Source organism: Giraffa tippelskirchi, chromosome 11, assembly GCF_054371585.1.
Source record: "Giraffa tippelskirchi isolate mGirTip1 chromosome 11, T2T-mGirTip1v1.2.pri, whole genome shotgun sequence".
Lineage (NCBI taxonomy): Eukaryota > Metazoa > Chordata > Mammalia > Artiodactyla > Giraffidae > Giraffa > Giraffa tippelskirchi.
Window position 1 is genome coordinate 2837164 of NC_137285.1, and position 18416 is coordinate 2855579.

Consider the following 18416-nt stretch of genomic DNA (forward strand, 5'->3'; position numbering starts at 1 on the left):
GGAGAGAGACGGGTAACCAGTAAGCAGACTTAACCACAGAGTCCAGATAAACATCCAGGATGTTAAATAAGCAAGGTAGGAGTAATGACAGCAGGGGGCCAGGCGGGTGCTCCAGGCCTGTGAGAGGCGGATGCCACATGCTGTGGAACAACTAAGCCCGAGCGCCACAATCACTGATCCTGAGCCGTGAGCTGCAATCACTAAGGCCGCGCCCTAGAGCCCGGGCTCCACAAGAGGAGCCACCGCGATGAGAAGCCTGTGCACCGCAACTGGAGGGCAGCCCCCGCTCACCACAGCTAGAGAAAGCCTGTGCAGCAACGAAGACCCAGCGCTACCAAAAATAAATAAAGAACAACTTGTTAAAAAGTCAGAGCACAAGGGGCCAGGAAGACGGAGGGAACCCCGGACACCCTGAGGAGCCCCAGGGCAGAGGGAAGTCCCTGAACTCATAGAAACAGCATTTCACCTCCAAGCAGGTAGAAAGGAAAAGCGTAAGGATGGGAGGGAAACAGACACAGACCAGAAGTAACAAGGTGCAGAGTGATTTAGACCCACATTAGTATCGGTAATTACATTGTTCCGGCTTAAAGGTAAAGACTGATCTGGATTTTTTTTCTTTTTTTTTAATGGAAACAGAGTTGACATGCATGATGAGAGTTTTGGGCGTACTGCATAGCGACCTGTGTATCATGAGACGATCACCAGGATAAGTCCAGTAACCACCTGTCCCCATACAAAGTTATAACATTACTGACCGTGTTCTTACAGTGTATATTACATTCTTTGTGGCCTGTTTTATACCTGGACGTTTGTACCTTTTAATCCCCTTCATCTATTTTGCCCCTGCCTCCCGTAGCTGGATTTTCTTTAAAAGCCTGAAGCATCTACATGAAATTTGGGGTAAGTTGCTGGGCTCTATGGAGTGTGTGATGCAGGCTTTGGGCCCTTTGGGGTGAGTGTCAGAGGAAGGACAAGCCTGGGAGGGAGCCTGAGCTGAACCCTGGGCCTAACTCACAGCACAGCCTGTGTGGTGGGGTCCATTACTCCCCTCCTGCAGGTGAGCAAATCGGCTGAAAGGTGGAGGCACCCCTGCCCTGCCCCCACCACGCCCTCACCCCATCACGTGGGAAGGGGTACCGCCAGGATTCACTCAGTTTTGTCCGCTGTCTCCAGAGCCGCTGGCCCCAGCTCCAGCGGCAGTGCCTCTGCACACGTGTTAAACGCCCATGGCTATATCTGGCACAGAGCCACCTCTGTTCCCCACCAGGCACCCACGACAAAGGCCTGCATGGGAAAAAGAGCTGCAGAGGAAGTCAGGGTCAGCGCCAGGAGTGCCCAAGACAGTGAGCGCACTCTTCATCTTGAGACTGACATCCTCAGCTCCGGGGCCCCCTTGTTGTTTAGTTGCTAAGATGTGTCCTGCTCTTTTGGGACCCCATGGACTGCAGCACGCCAGGCTCCTCTGTCCATGGGGTTTCCCAGGCAAGAATACTGGAGTAGGTTGCCATTTCCTTCTCCAGGGGATCTTTCCGACTCAGGGATCCAACTTGCGTCTCCTGCGTGGCAGGCAGATTCTTTACTGCTGAGCCACCCGGGAAGCCTGGGTCCCTCTGAATGAAGATGCTCCTGCACCCCCAGCAGTTTGGTGGACTTGCTCTGGGCAGACCTGCCACACCAGGGAACCTGTCCAGCCACTCACTGCCTGGTGGCTTGGGCTAGGACAGGGGCACTGGCCTTGCTTCCCCATGGTGATGATAACCCACAGGGGGGCCCTGTGGCACCAAGGGACCCCACCAGCACATGTGGCCACCGACAGCTGGGAGTGGGGGTGCCTGAGACAAGTCTCAGGAGGTGTTTCTGAGGTTCTTCCACAGCCGCGGCGATGCTCCACGCCGTGGCCTCCTGACTGTGAAGGGGGAACACAGCACTGACCTGGGAGGTTGTACTGAGGCTGAATCACACACATCGGGCGCATCCCTGGGCGTGAGTGGGTCCCAGGCCTTCCCTGGCGCCCTCTGTTGCTACTCTCTGCCCCTTTCTCTCCAGAGCCTTGTGGGGTCCCCAGAACTACTAATAACTTTCCACATCAGCTCGATTCCTCCAGACTCCCCGCTCCAATCCTGCACTTTCTACTGGGGCTGCCCAGAGCACAAGCCCCCACTGGTGCGGACCTGCAGTCACAGCCCAAACTTAACGAGAGTCAGTGCGATACCCACCACACCGAGTGCCAGGCGCCCTTCTGAACACTTTACACTAACACACCCGTTTGCCCTCACAACCTCCCAAAGAGGCAAGGCTGTTCTTACCCTTAAACGACATGCCCAGAACACACAGCCTTACGCGGCCTTAAGTGGTGCAGGGCGGGGGCTGGGACTGGCCCTGCACTGGGGCGTGTCCTGGCCACCAGGCTCCACACTTACCCACCCTTTCTCAGCACCTCCCAACTGGCCCGGCCCTGAGCCTTTTCCCTGAAACACCCTCCACCTGGAAGGCTCTTCCTCCACAGCCCTGTGCACCTGAGTCTTGGCATCTCCATGGCCTTCTTCACCTCTGCCCTCCCCTGACCTTCCGCAGTGCCGCACTGGCCCCCTTCCCGGACTGTCACCAAGGGCCCTGGCTCTCGGTGGGCCCTGAGACCACCAACGGGGCGAGGGTCCCAGCACCACCTCTTTCTAACCCAGTGGCCTCTGGCAGGCGCAGCTCTTACTCTCGAGGCCGCTGTGAGGATTACACAGGCTGGTACCTGTAAAGCACATCAGGAGACATTCAGAAGGCTCCCTCCTAGTTACCTGCATCGTCCCCTCCACCAGGCTACACCCACACAAAACCGTGCAAGGGCACAAGAGCGGGACCGGCAAATGTTTTCTGTGAAACAGGAGGGCGCACACCTTCAGCTCTGAGAGCCATGTGGCCGCTGTAAGGAGCAGCCAGGCACAGACACGGCTGGGTTCCCACAAACCTACATCGACGGACAGAGGTTTGAACACCATATACTTTTCACGTGCTACAGAATATCTTCTTTGGGTTTTGTTTCCAACCATTAAACAACATAAAGATCATTCTTAGCTCATCTGTCTTACAAAACCGGGGGCATGCTGGCTCCCGTAGAGCCTGAGTCGGCTGACCGCCACTCAAGACCAACCTCTCTTCCTGCTCCTCCAGCCTCCCCTGGCTTCAGAGCTCAGACTTCTCTCAGACTCTGGGCCAGCCAAATGTGGGCTCGCAGTTTATGTGAGTAAAATGGATTGGACACCCAGAGCTTGTGATTTCTTGGTCTGCTGATCAGTCCATTGATCCCTGCAGAGCACAATGCCATATCCCCCAAACAAAGTCATTCTAAGAACTCCAGGCCGCGTACAAAGGAGCACCTACTGCGCCCAGAGCCACACCTGCCCGTCCAGTTCTCTGGTCACCTTGTTTTCATTCATGTCTCCTGTGGGGGAAGGGGCAGGGGCAGAGGAGGCAGGACAGAGGGAAGAGGGTGTGCGGGGAGCCCGAGAAGTGGGGAGGGAGGCCAGCTCTGTCCCCGTCTGCTCCAGCTTTCTCCCTGGCTTCCCCCGAGGCTTGTGCTCACAGGCACCAGGGATGAAGGGCCAGTTCTGGCAGTGAGCTCAGAGTTTCAGTTCTCTCCAGTATCCCTGCAGGAGGAAATTCCACAGCCCAGCCCTCTCTTATGCTGGGTGGCCACGTCAGACTCACCCTAACGCTATTCCCGCCAGTTTTCACATCCAAGCCCGGCCACCCAGCACCTGGCAGCAGGCCTTCAGAACTCCCGTCTTCACACACCCCGCCTCTGCCCCGCTCTCCGTGGCCAGGGCCTGACCCTCCTGGGCCCTCCTGAGGTGCCTGCTGGACCCTGGGAGGTGGTCCTCACTGGAGAGGTTCAGGGGGCAGGATGTCTGTCTGGATCTGCATCTCCCACTAAACTGTGAAAGGAAACGCCAAACATTCACCTAAGAGACGAATCCGTCCTGACCAAACAAGGCTCCTGGAGGATAAGGCCGCTGAGGGGAGCCACCACAGGAGCACAACGCACCTCTGCTGCAGGGAAAGCCTGCTGCCTGCATTCCATCCAGCGCCCCACGTGGGGCCAGGCCACACGGGCAGGGGCTGGGCCCGCAGCAGCGCTGAGGGCGGGCCTGCGGGACCGTCCACACCTCCCTCCTGCTGGAGCGTTCCTTCTCTTCTGCCTCTCTCCTCTCCTGGGTTGGAACCTGTGCCCTGAGCCTGCCCCCACCCCATGACGTCCAGGCATGCTTCAGCCGGAATGGATGCTGTGTGGTTCCTCCAGAGGATTCTGGCCTCCATCACTCTCAGTAGTCTTCACATGGTATTCTTGATTCTTGGGAACCTTTGCTTCCGTTTACATGCATTTGAGTAATTTTTCAGATTTCAGCTTAAAAACTGCCCGGTGTCCACGCTGAGGACCACAGATTCCACGCGTGGCAGGGCCTGTTTACTTCTTTTTGACCTTTTCTTTGGATGATGATAAACTATTTGCCTTTTCGTGTCATTTCCATCTCCTGTCTACCTGCGGAGCTCTGTTTTTTAAAAGAAAATAATTCTGTTTATTTATTCGGCTGGGCTGCATCTTCACTGTTGCCCGGGCTTTTCTCTTAATCTCTGCGAGCGGGGGCTGCCCTCTAGTTGCTGTGCACGGGCTTCTCATTGTAGCCACTTCTCTTGTGGAGCACCAGCTCCAGGGTGTTCAGGCTGCAATAATCGCAGCATGTGGGCTCAGCAGGTGCGGCTCCTGGGCTCTAGGGCACAGGTTCAGTAGTGACGGTACACAGGCTTCGTTGCTCTGCAGCATGTGGGATCACTCCAGACCAGGAATTGAAACTATGTCTCCTGTAATGGCAGGTGGAGTCTTTATCACTTGAGCCACCAGAGAAGCCCATGAGGAATGCTTACTCCTCTTATTCAGCTCAGGTGGCTCCCTGCCTGTAAGGCTTTCCCTGCCCGCTCCAGGAGGGAGGCAGCTTCATCCTCACATCACTGCTCTGTGCCATGCACCGTGCCAGGGGCCTCAAGTAACTCAACAGCCCCGTGGCTGAGTAGTAGGTTCTGTTTAATCTCACTGAGGCCCAGAGAGGTCAAGTAATTGCCAATGTCCACACAGCTGTGCAGTGGCAGAGTCAAGACCCAAATCCTGAACTGTCTGACTGTGGATCCCAGGGCCCCATCCCTGAGTGCCATCTCCCTGTTCTGCATTCATCTCTACTTTTAAATCATCCTTTTATGAATCCATCTCCCCACACAGGGCCAGGCTTCATTGCAGACGGGGTTCGTGCAAAGATAATTCATCTCTGTGTCCCCAACACCTAGAATAGTGCTTGGCATTCAGCAAACGCTGATTCATTTGACAGATGTTCTGAGAGGGCGACTGTGCCAGGAAGGGCTTAACTGCTTAATGGAGCTCGGTTGCACAGAGTAGGACAGGACGTGGGACACACACACGCAAGGAAACGTCCGAACCTCCGGAGAGGACGTGACAGGAGAGGGGAGGAGAGATAAAGGCTCTGCTGGTTTGAAGGAGGTCTGAGAAGGTGGTGGCCCTCCAGCAGGAGCCTGGAGCAGGCTTCGGACTCAGAGATGTAGGGGTGGGGTGGGGGGAACGGGGCAGGGGCTCAGAAAAGGGAGGACCTGGGCAAACACACACTTGATGTCCAAATACCAGCTGACAATCACAGTGACAAATGCCTTCATATCACTGAGGGAGAAAAGGGCCATTTCTGACTGTGTAGGAGCTGCTGGGGAAAGTCAGCCAGCAATCAGTGAAGAAGAGCTAGCTGGGGCAGACCATGCTCCAACGTCTGAACAAAGACATTTTCCGAAGAGGAATTCTGCAGCTAGGTTTAAGTAACAAGTCTTCCCTCCCTAAAATAATAACTCCCTCATTCATTGAGCACACGGTTCTTCTGATTCTCAAGACTGTGACTGGTGCAGTCGCACCCAGTACTCATTTCAACAGATGAGAAAATCGAGGCTCAGGACTTCCCTGGAGGTCCTATGGCCAAGAGTCTGCCTTGCAATGCAGGGAATCGGGTTCAATCCCAGGTCAGGAACTAAGATCCCACAAGCCACGGGGCAACTAAGCCCATGCACTACTGCTACTGAACTCTCTTGCTCTACAGCCTGTGTGCCACAACTAGAGGGTCCATGCTGCAACAAAAGATTCTGTATGATGTAACAAAGACCCCACATGCCACAATTAAGACCTGATGCAGCCAATTAATTAATTAGGGCTTCCCAGGTGGCTCAGTGGGTAAAGAATCGGCCTGCAATGCAGGAGATGCAGGAGACCTGGGTTCGATCCCTCGGTTGGGAAGATCCCCTGGAGGAGGGCATGGCAACCCACTCCAGTATTCTTGCCTGGAGAATCCCACGGACAGAGGACCCTGGCAGGCTACAGTCCATGGGGTCGCAAAGAATCAGACACGACTGAAGCGACTGAGCACACACACAGCACCTGGGAAGCCCTAAATGTATCAGCCATTATTATCATTACTCCTTTGAGGAGCCAATTCTCTGAAATGTCTACTGTCACTTGAAGAGGACCCCTTCACTTGCAGAACTGGTGAATCTTTCCTCAGACCTGCTGTTCTACAGCCCCAGCCCCACCCCCTCATCTCAGTGAAGGGCCAGGCCCTGGAGGCAGCTTCTCCTCCTCTCACACCAGTGTTCACTCTGCCTGCACGCCCTGCTGGCTGTACCTGCAGCCCCATCTGCAAGTCGAGCGCGCTCCTTGGCTCCAGCTGCTGCCCGGCCCGGCCACCTCGCCTCCCCACCCCCGTCATCTGGCTGGTCCCCCTGCCCACACTGCCCTCCCTACCAGCCCTCTCTGCAGCCAGGCTGAGTCTTTTCAAACATCAGTGGGCTCATGTTAGCGGGGGTCCCAAACACTCTGAAGGGCTTTTCATCTCACTCAAAGCAAATCCAAATCCCTCTGCGAGGTGTACAAGGCCTCTCAGGACCTGGTCTCCTGTTCCCTCTCTGACCCTTCCACCCTCACCCGGCTCTAGCCACACTGGTCTCCACGGTGTTCGTCTCACAAGCAAGCACGCTCCTATACTCCTACCTCGGGGCCTTCGCACTCACTGTGCCGTCTTTTTCTGTTTTTAAGTTGCTCATCTATATTTATTTATTTCAGCTGTGTGGCATGCAGGATCTTAATTCCCCAGGGATTGAATCTGCACCCCCTGCAGTGGAAGCTCGGAGTCTTAAACCACTGGACTACCAGGGGAGTCCTGGGAATATTCTTTCTCCAGGCACTCACAGGGCAGAGCCTTCCTCCCGGAAGGCCTAATGTGAAACAACACATCTTCCCCGGATTCTTGTTAAACCTTAGCACACCTGAGGTATTAATATTATATACTTTATGAGTGCCCGGTCTCCTTTCCCCCATTAGATAGCAGGTCACGGTCCACTGTTCCTTCCCCACCACCCTGCACAGAAATGGACTCCTTCCAGACATTTCATTGTAGGAACTGTCTCACAGTTACACCTGCCCAAGTCCAGTGGCAACGTTCATGCCCTGGGGTTCTTCTGGATTGGGTTCCCTTCCTTATGTATTGGGGAAACTCTACACCCTGAAAGAGAACAAAAGCCCATTTTCCATGTTCAGCTCAGGGTGGAATTACCCTGGCGCTTGGGCTTAGGGGTTGGAGGGAAGAAGAGGGGCCCTGCCCTCAGGCTTGGACCACCTCCCACCCTCCTGACGCCTGCGGCTGGCTGGATGGTGAGATGCATCCTGCCACAGCCCATTTCCGGGGAAGTCATATTTGGAAAAGAGAAACATGTGCAGATAACCAAGAAATGTGATCAAAGGGATGGGGAGGTGCGGAGAATTTCTTGTAATTATGGAGGGTGGAGGGAGGAGCCCCCCCACGCAGAAACATGCGCCCAGAGGACTGCAGAGTGGTCACTCGTCTAAAGAGATGGGGACTTGGGGGGTGCTCCCACCGACATTCACCACCCTCCTGGCCTCGACCTCCATGGAGGCCAGGGTAGAACTCTGCAGCCCCCGCCTGCCCGGTGACGATGTCTGACCCCGGGCTGCTGTGTCTTAAGGGCAGAAGAAGCCCAACTCTACTAATCAATACTGGCCTGATCCCCACACGATGACGCACTCATTCACAGGCCCGCATGGCCTTCCGGTGCTGAGGCCCCAGCCCTGCCCCCGCCCTCCTGACTGAGGTGGGCAGTGGGCCACTTTCCCTGCCCCTTCCCCGGAAAGCCGCCCTTCCCAGAGCTGTTTTCCACGAGCTGCTCTCCTCCTCCTCAGACCTGCCTGGACTGGCTCCGTCACCTCACGACGGTGTTCGACTTTCCCTTTGGCAGAGCCGGGCGCTGGCGTCACCCTGCACGCCGCTGTGTGGCAGCAGCCAGCAGGGGGAGCCAGGAAAACCTGGACTCCGCAGCTGGATAGAAGGGGTCCTGAGGCTCAGGTAACTTCCTCCTCATTTAAGATACCCAGAACCAGGTGCAGAGCTGAGGGTGAGGTTCCGGTGAAGGGAAGGCCAAATGGAATTCATCCAGTCAGGCAACGGCAACTCGGTATTAAGCCCCTTCTCTGAGTCAGCCTAGACCCTCATGAAGAGTAACCCCCAGCCTCCACCGTCAGGGGTGATGAGGCAGGAGAGCTCATGAGTGGAGGTCTAGCGCTGGGATCATAGGGAAGACGCTTGACAGGCTCCCGGGACGCTGAACTGTTGAGGCTAGAAAATTCTTGTGCTCTTGCCAATACCGAAAACACTGCCAGAGAGAAAACAGCGGGCTCAATAAAGCTGCTAAGAGCAACCTGAATGGCAGCTCACATTCCCGCACCTGAGGGAGACAGCTTCAAGAACAAGCAGAAACTGAAAACCTGATCAATATACTAATTTTCTTTCAAATAATCCAGTGGGGAGAGGGAGTGATAGGGGCTAGGGGTGGAACACGATTGGCCCTGTATTGACAGCTCCACAAGCTGGGTGACAGATACCTGCTAATTCGTTATTCTCTCTACTTTTGTATCTGTTGGAAAATTCCCACAGGGGAAGTTTATGTATGTCAACCAGCTGGTCGATGAACTGCTACAGCCAAGTTTCACAGGAGACACCCTGTTTGTTATGGGAGAAAACTGGGCATCTCTGCTCACCCAAAATCTGCACGAGCTCAGGACAGACACCTGGAAGCTGTGGACTTCGTCAGCTATCACTCCTCCCTCAGCTCTGCTCCTGGAGCCACGAGCCTGATCCTTTAAAGAGTAGCACAGCGTGTGCACGTCATTTCTCTGGGGTCCCTCACCTGGTTATTCACTAGAGCGGGGAAGAAGGAACTTCAGACCTCTCTCAGGGAAACGACTGAGATGTAAATTCTGTCTTCGGTGGCCCGGTAGGAAAGGTGAGTTTGGTGAGGAGGACAGGAGACTCCGCGGGTGTGAGGGCATGAGGGGTGAATTCTGTTCCCGGGACATGTGCGGGCACTGCGCAACCTGAGCAAGCCACATCATCTCAGGAGCGCCTCTTATCTAAAGATGGGGACATGTTACGTACACAGACATGTTACAAACAAGCTTGTAGGGGCTTGTTTCAGCAATACGAGAGAAGTTCAAAAGATAAGGTTTTTTTTCCCCCCATGTGTTTCCTCATGGCTTCTCCAGGATAGTCATTTACAAAAAAAGCGTACAGCAGATTGTAAGGCTGGTGCCACTCCTGAACTCTGGAGAGCTCTGGTTCCACTAAGAGGTTTTTGGACTTCCCTGGTGGTACCGTGGATAAGAATCCACCCGCTGGGTGCAGGGGACATGGCTCCGATCCCTAGATTGGGAAGATTCCACCTGCTGCAGAGCAACTAAGCCCATGCGCCGCAACTACCGTGCCTACGTGCTCCAGAGCCCGTGCTCTACAGGAAGAGAAGCCAGCGCGACGAGAAGCCTGCGAACCACAGCGAAGCGCAGCCCTCCATCTCTGCACCTAGAGAAAGCCCATGTGCGGCAACGTAGGCCCGGTACAACCAAAAATAAACAAAAAATTTAAACAGGTTAAAAAGAAAAAAAGAGGCCTTCTTAGCAGTCCTTTACCCCAGAAATTCAATTCACAACTGGCAAGAGGTACTAGGTCTGGGCTGAGGCAGGTGGGAGTGGTCCGAGTTTCTGTGAGGATGAACTGAAAAATACAGCCAGCATTCTCTTGACGTCTGAGGGTGGGACCTGAGAGCTAGTGAGTCTGGGTCCAGAAGAGACAGTGCAAACAAGGCTATCTAAAAAGGAAATATCAACCCAGAAAGCAGGGTGACAAAAGAGCTTGATAATCCCAAGCACAGCACAGTAGGGCAAAAACAAGCAGACACTTCATAATTAATGACAAAGGTGTGTGTGTGCTCAGTTGCTCAGATGTGTCTGACTCTGTGACCCCATGGACTGTAGCCTACCAGGCCCCTCTGTCCATGGGATTTTCCAGGCTAGAATACTGGAATGGGTTGCCATTTCTTACTCCAGGTCATCTTCCCGACCCAGGGATCGAACTGGAGCCTCCTGCATCTCCTGCATTGGCAGGTGGAATCTTTACCATTGAGCCAATGGTAAACGGTGCTGGGACGGCTAAGCAAACACATGCAAAATATAACACCCAAAGCACAACCAACCAAGGAAAAAGCAGACCAATTAGACTTCCTCAAAATTAAAAAACTTTTGTGCATCAAAGGACTCACAAGGGACTCCCTTGGTGGCCACAAAATGGAGAGGAAACCAAGTATTTTCTAACCCATTTCTAGATCATTTGGATTTCTGTAACCATCAGCAAAACAAGAGTGAAATCAGAGGCTCAGCTGGGCTTCAGCTGCTGATCTGAGATGGTGGCAGTAACAATCATATTAATGATAATAGCTCTTCATACGCGTGAGATGCTCTTCTAAACGCTTTACATATGTCATGTAACGCTTTACACTGTCATGTTACTGGAGCAGGTTTTACTCTTACAGCCAAGAGAGCACCAAGTCAGAGTAACACGCAGTGAAATGGCTGATGGCAGAGCCACTGGAGGAACAGGAAGCTTCTTCATAAATCTGACGACTCAGGAAGGTGACAGAAGGCCCCTCGGTACTGGAAAGGACAAGCTCCTGGAAAGTGGAAGTGCCCCTCCACCACCTGGGCAGCGACAGCCTGGCTGCGACTGGGCAGAATTTCTATTTCTAATATTAGGACAATAAGGAAGCGGCTGCCAATAGTGCATAAAACTCGAGAATGCTAGGCGGTGATGGCTGCGTTCCAGCTGAGCCATTAAGGTAAATGTAGAAGAAAGTTCCAGGTAGAAATGTCACTGGGAACTCACAGGACGCACTGCGAGTCTAGAGCTGATACCCAACCTCCTATCACTGAAGGCAGGGTCTTGCCGAGCTGGGGCCAAACTGCGTCCACTTACGACTCCCCTGTGACACGCTCGGTTCTGTTATCTGGGCTTCGCAGTAATAAGACATTCATGTCCCTCATCCTTGCATCTCCTCCAGCCACAGTCACTTTATGATCCTGTTTGGAATTTTTTTTTTTTTTCTTCTCTCTTCATGTTACTGTAACAGAGTCTGGAGATTATATATTACAACGCTTATTAATATTTTCTTAAACTATATATATATATATATTTGTGGGGAGGGCTGCTCCGGGTCTTAGCTGAGGCACATGGGGTCTTAACTGTAAGCAGTTGGGATCTTTAGTTGCGGCATAAGAACTCTTAGTTGTGGCATGCGGGATCTAGTTCCCTGACCAGGGATGGAACCCGGCCCCCTGCATTGGGAGTGTGGGGTCTTTGAGCCACTGGACCACCAGGGAAGTCCCTAAAGCGTATCTCTGAGGAGGAGATGGGATGGAGCTGACTGTGGGAAAAGGCGGGTGAGGAGAGCGATGCATGTGTCAGTGCAGAGCAGGAGTGGGAGGAGAGGAGAGCGACACGGGAAAGGAGACTCAGCCCAGACACAGCTGCTGCTGAGAGAATCGAAAGGATTCAGTGGAGGAAAATTTCAGGATTCAAAAGGTGCTACACAGATATTTTCCCAGCTACCTGCTAATTCCTGCATCCAGGACAGATTTAACAGATAAACACCCAATTTACGTACTGTTCACGTAAATATAAACACTATTAATAACTGCAGCCACGTAGGACAAATTAAAATAATTCACGGCAAACCCCATGATCATGCTAGGCACACCTGAAATGACACGGATGAGCGTTTTTACACTTTGAAGACATAGCAAAGGTTATGGCAAAAGTGCTGCCTCCCTAAAGTCAGCCTGCAGAGTCTATCATGTCACATGACTGCCCAGACCAGGCCTAGCAACTGGCCAAGGTCAATGACTCCAGCTCCAAATCCAAGTCATTCCTTTCCTGCTCCCCCTCCCTGACAGCCTACAGCTCCTGGACTCCACTTCTGACCTCCCCAGTTCATGGCAAAGATTCTTAAAAAAAAAAAAATTTTTTTTACTTTATTTGGCTGCACCGGGGGGTCCTAGTTGCAGCACTGAACTCTTAGGTGCAGTATGAGGAATCTAGTTCCCTGACCCAGGGAATGAACTCGGAGCCCCCTGTGTTGGAAGCTTGAGGTCTCAGCCTCTGGACTGCCAGGGAGGTCTCACTGACGTATTCTTTTCATCTCTTCCTTGACGCTCCTGGCAGCATTGGCAATGCTGACCCCTCCCTCCTTCCTGAAACAGCTTCTCTAACTTTAGACACTCTCCTGGCTGCCAGCCACACACCTTTGGCCACATTTTCTCAGCCTTTCTGCAGCCTGCGCTTCCTCTGGCTCCTGGTCTCAGCGAGTGGCGCCACCACCTCCGCAGACGCCCGTAGGTCCCCTGGCTTGTTCCCGACACCCCCTCAGCCGCAGAGTTCCGCTCATTCTTCCTCCTCGCCTGCTGCATCTCCTCAGCCGCACTGCCTCTGTCTGTGAGACTATGAGTCGGATAGGTGTGTTCCAGGTGCTCTCATCCTTGCAACAAGCCTCTGAGGTAAGTTTTATTATCATCTTCAATTTTCAGATTAGTAAACAGACACAGGGGCGTTGAGTAACTTGCCTGAGGTCACACAGCTAGTAAGTGGTAGTTCAGTTCAGTCGCTCAGTTGTGTCTGACTCTTTGCGACCCCACGGACTGCAGCACGCCAGGCTTCCCTGTCCATCACCAACTCCCGGAGCTTGCTCGAACTCCTGTCCATCGTGGGAGAGCAGCGTTCACACCCAGGTGGCCTCAGTCCCAGGTCAGGTCCACGATTCTCTCACCTAGGTCACTGCAACGGCCTCCACTAGGTCTTCTGACTCTGCCTTGGCTTTCTCTAATCCTGCGTGCCGGGGTCCAAGTCATCTCACTAAAACACAAGTCTGACTCTATACTGGATCTGCCTCGTCTTCCGGATAACACCCACATTCAGGACCCTCCATAACCTGGTCAGTGTTTCCCTCTTTGACTTTACTTGTTGGCTTCTCCGCCTCACTTTAATCACCCCCCTGAAGGCTCCACCAGCCACTGCAACAGCCCCCCGCCAGGCTTCTGTACATCCTCTGACCTGCCCAGAACATGGATTTTACTTTTTCTGATAAGCCTTTCCTGACCTCTTAAAACTAGACCACACGCCTCTCCTGTGAGTCCCAGTAGCAGGAATCTCTAGAGTAGTGTTGATATCTCTGCGTTTTTTAAAAAAACATTTATTTGGCTTTGCTGGGTCTTAGTTGTAGCACACAGGATCTTCAGTCTTCTTTGTATCATGACGGATCTTTAGTTGTGACATGCAAACTCTTTGGGTGACACACGTGGGATCTAGTTTCCTGACCAGGGATCAAACCCAGGCCCCCTGCATTGGAAGCATGGAGTCTCTGCCACCGGAGCATCAGGGGAGCCCCTCCCTGCACTGTCTGCCTGATCTGTCACAAGGTTGACCTGGTAGGGTCACTGTTGTATCCTCAGCATTCAGCTTAGTGCCTGCCTGTTCAGTTCAGTTCAGTCGCTCAGTCATGTCCGACTCTTTGCGACCCCATGAACTGCAGCACGCCAGGCCTCCCTGTCCATCATCAACTCCCGGAGTTTACCCAAACTCATCTCTATCGAGTCGGTGATGCCATCCAACCATCTCATCCTCTGTCGCCCCCTTCTCCTCCTGCCCCCAATCCTTCCCAGCATTAGGGTCTTTTCTTTTTTCTTTTTTTTTTTTTAGGGTCTTTTCCAATGAGTCAACTCTTCACATAAGGTGGCCAAAATATTGGAGTTTCAGCTTCAACATCAGTCCTTCCAAGGAAAACTCAGGACTGATCTCCTTTAGGACGGACTGGTTGGATCTCCTTGCAGTCCAAGGGACTCTCAAGAGTCTTCCCCAACACCACAGTTCAAAAGCATCAATTCTTCGGCGCTCAGCTTTCTTCACCGTCCAACTCTCACATCCATACATGACCACTGGAAAAACCACAGTGCCTGCCTGTAAACAGCATTTAATAAATAATCACTGAATTCATAACCCTTTACTGTCTGTGTCAAACTTTCACGTTGCTGTCAGTCACAAAGACGCGTCGGATCCTTTTCGACCCCACGGACTCAGCACGCCAGGCCTCCCTGTCCTTCAGTGTCTCCTTGAGTTTGCTCAAACGCATGTCCATTGAGCCGGCGACGCTATCCAACCATCTCGTCCTCGGGTGCCTCCTTTTCCTCCTGTCATGCTCTTTAACACCTACTTATAAATGCCCCTATACTGTTTTTATTTTCAAACGTGTGAGCCTGATCTTTATAACCAGATTGTAATTTTCTGAAAGACAGCAAATGTACTCAGTACTTCTAAGTCAGAGGTTAGTGACACAAAAACACATTTCTTAAAAACAATTATTCAAGGCTTCATGAATGTCAACAACCCAGTGACACAGGAACTGTTTCTCTCTCTCTCCCATATAAGGAAACAGAGTCAGGGGGTTCAGCAGCTTCCCTACGAGTAGCTAGTGACCCAGGACGCTTGTGTTTGTATTCTCAACCCCTACAGTGAGAGGCTAAGGATACGTGGGATCACATATGCTAAGTAATTGCTTGTTTACTAGCTCAGTTGTGTCCGAACCAATAGTCCTTAGGCGCCTCTGTCCATGGGATTTTCCAGGCCAGAATACTGGAATGAGTTGTCATTTCCTACTGGGGGGGATTTTCCCAACCCGAGGATTGAACCTATGTCTCTTGCAGTGGCCAGGCGAGTTCTTTCCCACTGAGCCACCAGGGAAGCCCTTAGAGGTTTTATTGCTCACCCTTAAAAACTGACGCCTCTCTGTGGGCTTATTAGACTCTTTCCTTCACACACTCTGCTTTTCCCTTGTTTCAAATGTTTGTTGAGCACTTAGACATGCACCAAAATATACATAACCTAACTCACTGAAGGCCAAACTTTAGAAACACCCTTGGAGTCTAGCTCTTTTGACTGGACTATTATTTCCTTAACAAGTTTCACAAAATCACCCCCTGCTCAGTTTGTGATCGTACACCCAAACAACTCTCAGCAAAATCTCAGTGGTCACTTCTTTCCTTTCTGGCCGTGCTGCGAGGCATACGGGATCTTAGTTCCCCAACCAGGGATCAATATCAAACCCATGTCCCCTGCAGCGGAATCCTGGAGTCTTAACTACTGGGTCTCCAGGGAAGTACTTAACGGCCCCTTTGACAGCACATCATATGGAGAGAATATCTGGCGTCAACTCGTTAGGTCTCATCACAAAGATTTTTTTTTTAACCAATATCTTGGCCCTTTCACTGACAAAAAGGATTCTTAAGGCTTTTAACAGATTGGTGGCTTCCTTAGAGCTAAATTCAAAGCAAACTGCCCATCCTTCTTGGGGAATGCTCTGGAGGCTCCCTTCTGCGGTAATTCGATAGCCTTGCTGGATCTGGATTAGCAAGATCTAACATGAAACCAATAGTTAAACATCCCTGGAATAGTTAGTAAAATATGAATATTACATTTCACAACCTTGTCTTCAGGAAATAAACAATCCAAAGCGACTATTTTGGGCAGTGCTATATCACATTATTATTGTAGTAATACTTCCAGAAAAAATCTGAAGTTTGGAATAACTATAGGCCATTTAAAATATGACCAATATTGTACCAATACATGAAGCAAAATTCAAATTTGGATCCTAAGGAAAAAAACAAGACATCACCAGTGATGATGACAGGCACATCTCTCAACTAAATCTGATTTCCCCAAGGAAGGGAGGCACTGAGCCTACTGTAATGAGCATGCCTTTGAAGGACTGAGAAAGGAGTCCGTCAGTCTCAAAAAAAATCAAATCACCCTGATAAATGTCTTAGTTACAAGGGAGAAACAGCAGTAATGACTATGCTGAAAGAAGTCTCTTCTGGTCTGTTTTTTTATCTCTTTCAGGCAGTGCTATTCCTGATAAGATGCACAGCACAGAATATGGTTTTGCTGTATATCAAAGTATGTAAGTTAGGGTCGACAGCAGTGTTTTAAAAGGAGAAATTAGATGAGAAGAGCAACAGGTAAAGCAGCTCTGGGCTCCTGAGGAGGAAGTCCTGGCACCCCTACATGGGCACAGCAGATAATCTGAAAATGGTACGAGCGCCGGCCTGAGCACAGCTGTCTCTACTGTAATCAGGAGGAAAAGTATTATGATCCAGCGGAAGCAGCCCTTCGGAGTCTAAGGAGGAGCATTTCATCAGACAATAACTGAATGCTCACTGCTTACAAAGGCAACAGATTAGATGCCAAGGGATCAATCAATCCACAAGAATCTCCTGCTACTCTGAAATCAGAACTGCATTCTCATTTTCCCAAGCTGATATAGTTTATGTAATGAAATAAAATATGTATCATACATCTCTTGCAGTGGTGTAAGAGTACTTAGGACTCACAAGGAAAACTGCACTTAGAACTTCCCCTTCAGCCTATTCCCTGTAAAAATATCCTCCTTGAAAACAGTGTAAGCGTTCTTTAGCAAGTGAGGTACCACTTCCTTACTCTCCCCCTCTTACCCAGTTTCACTTTTTTTCATAACACTTAAGACCACCTGACATTTTTACAGATTTGTCATTTGTCTTTTTAAACTAGAATATAAGCTCCATGAAGGCAGATATTTCAAATATTTTGTTCACAGATATCTTCTCAGTATTTCAGTATACAGAACCTTATCTAACATGTACTTGTAGGAGGTTCTTAAAATTTTTGTAAAATTAATTGAAAGTGTTTAAAAAAGACCCCTGAGTATGTTAGAATTATTAAAGTATAAAAACTTGGCATATCTGTGTATTTATGTCTGTTATTCCCAGTGGACACCAAGTCAGGAGTCAGAGGACCAGAAGCTTGTGTAGAGATGGGAGAGCAATTGCAGAAACAAAGCAATGTGTCTTATTTGATGGATGGACCGAACCCGCTGTCACCAAACTTCCACAGAGTAAACTCAATTCATCTCTCTGCCCTTTCCATGTCTGAATCTGAGTGTAGTGAATTCAAATTCACTTCACATTAATTGGCTTAACATTAGCTTTCTTCCTTGAGAAAACTTCTCAAACTTACGTAGTAAGGTTTTTTTGTTCCCCTCCTCCCTAAATTACTGCCTGCAAGATGCAAGCCCTCAGATGGAAACCATCTCCCATTTCTATTTTGAGATTCGCCTGAGTCACAAGGTAGTCTTGGCGAATCACTCTGCTCCATCCCTCAGTTTATTGAGGCTGCCTGGGAACAGGCGTTGCCAGCCAGACAGGAAGAGGGCCGTGTTGCCTAACTCCAAAAGGTCTCAGGCGTAGGGATGTGGTGAGGTTTAATAATGGATATAAATCGCTGTAGATGGATTTCCCACAGGGTGGGGGTGGGGAAAGGGCAACCATTTTCCTTAACTTCCTCTATATGAATTCATGGCTGATAGAAAGGCCAGGCTATTAAACATAGCTGAGCAAATGTCCCTATGTCTGCAGGACATGTGTTTCCAACTAAAGAGACCCCTAGTGGGCTCCTACTATATATGACACCCCCAAGCCCCAAAGAGAAGCAAAAGAATGTGACTGATATGACTCTGGCAAAGTTACACTGTTTTAAAAAAAGAGAGAGTCAGTGTTTATAAACATGTATAAGCCACAAGGCCCTTTTCTTGTTTTCCAGAATGGGTATAAAGAGCTGCTTCCACCTGGATTCTCTTATCTGTGTCCCATCCAGTCTCGAGTTCCTCCAAGTTGTGTAGCTAACATGTTCTCCCTAAGTGGTTCTGCCTTATTGACTGTAATCTCAAACTCCCTGAGCCCCCAACCCCTAGAGATGCCTCTTTTTTATGTACTCACACAAATGTAAACAGAAGAGATGAAAGGCCCCGGGGATGCAGCCAGTGCATGTCTCAAGCTGAACCACTGCTAAGCACGACCTGAACTTTTCTGCCTCTCTCCGCTTGGCTGAGCTCCTCTCTTGACTCAG

General features: G+C 50.9%; 1 protein-coding gene across 4 annotated transcripts in view; it reads right to left on the minus strand.

The window, feature by feature from the left end:
- Nucleotides 1–18416, minus strand: part of DRG1 (developmentally regulated GTP binding protein 1) — an 80992-nt gene that overhangs the window by 59568 nt on the left and 3008 nt on the right. The window lies entirely within an intron of this gene.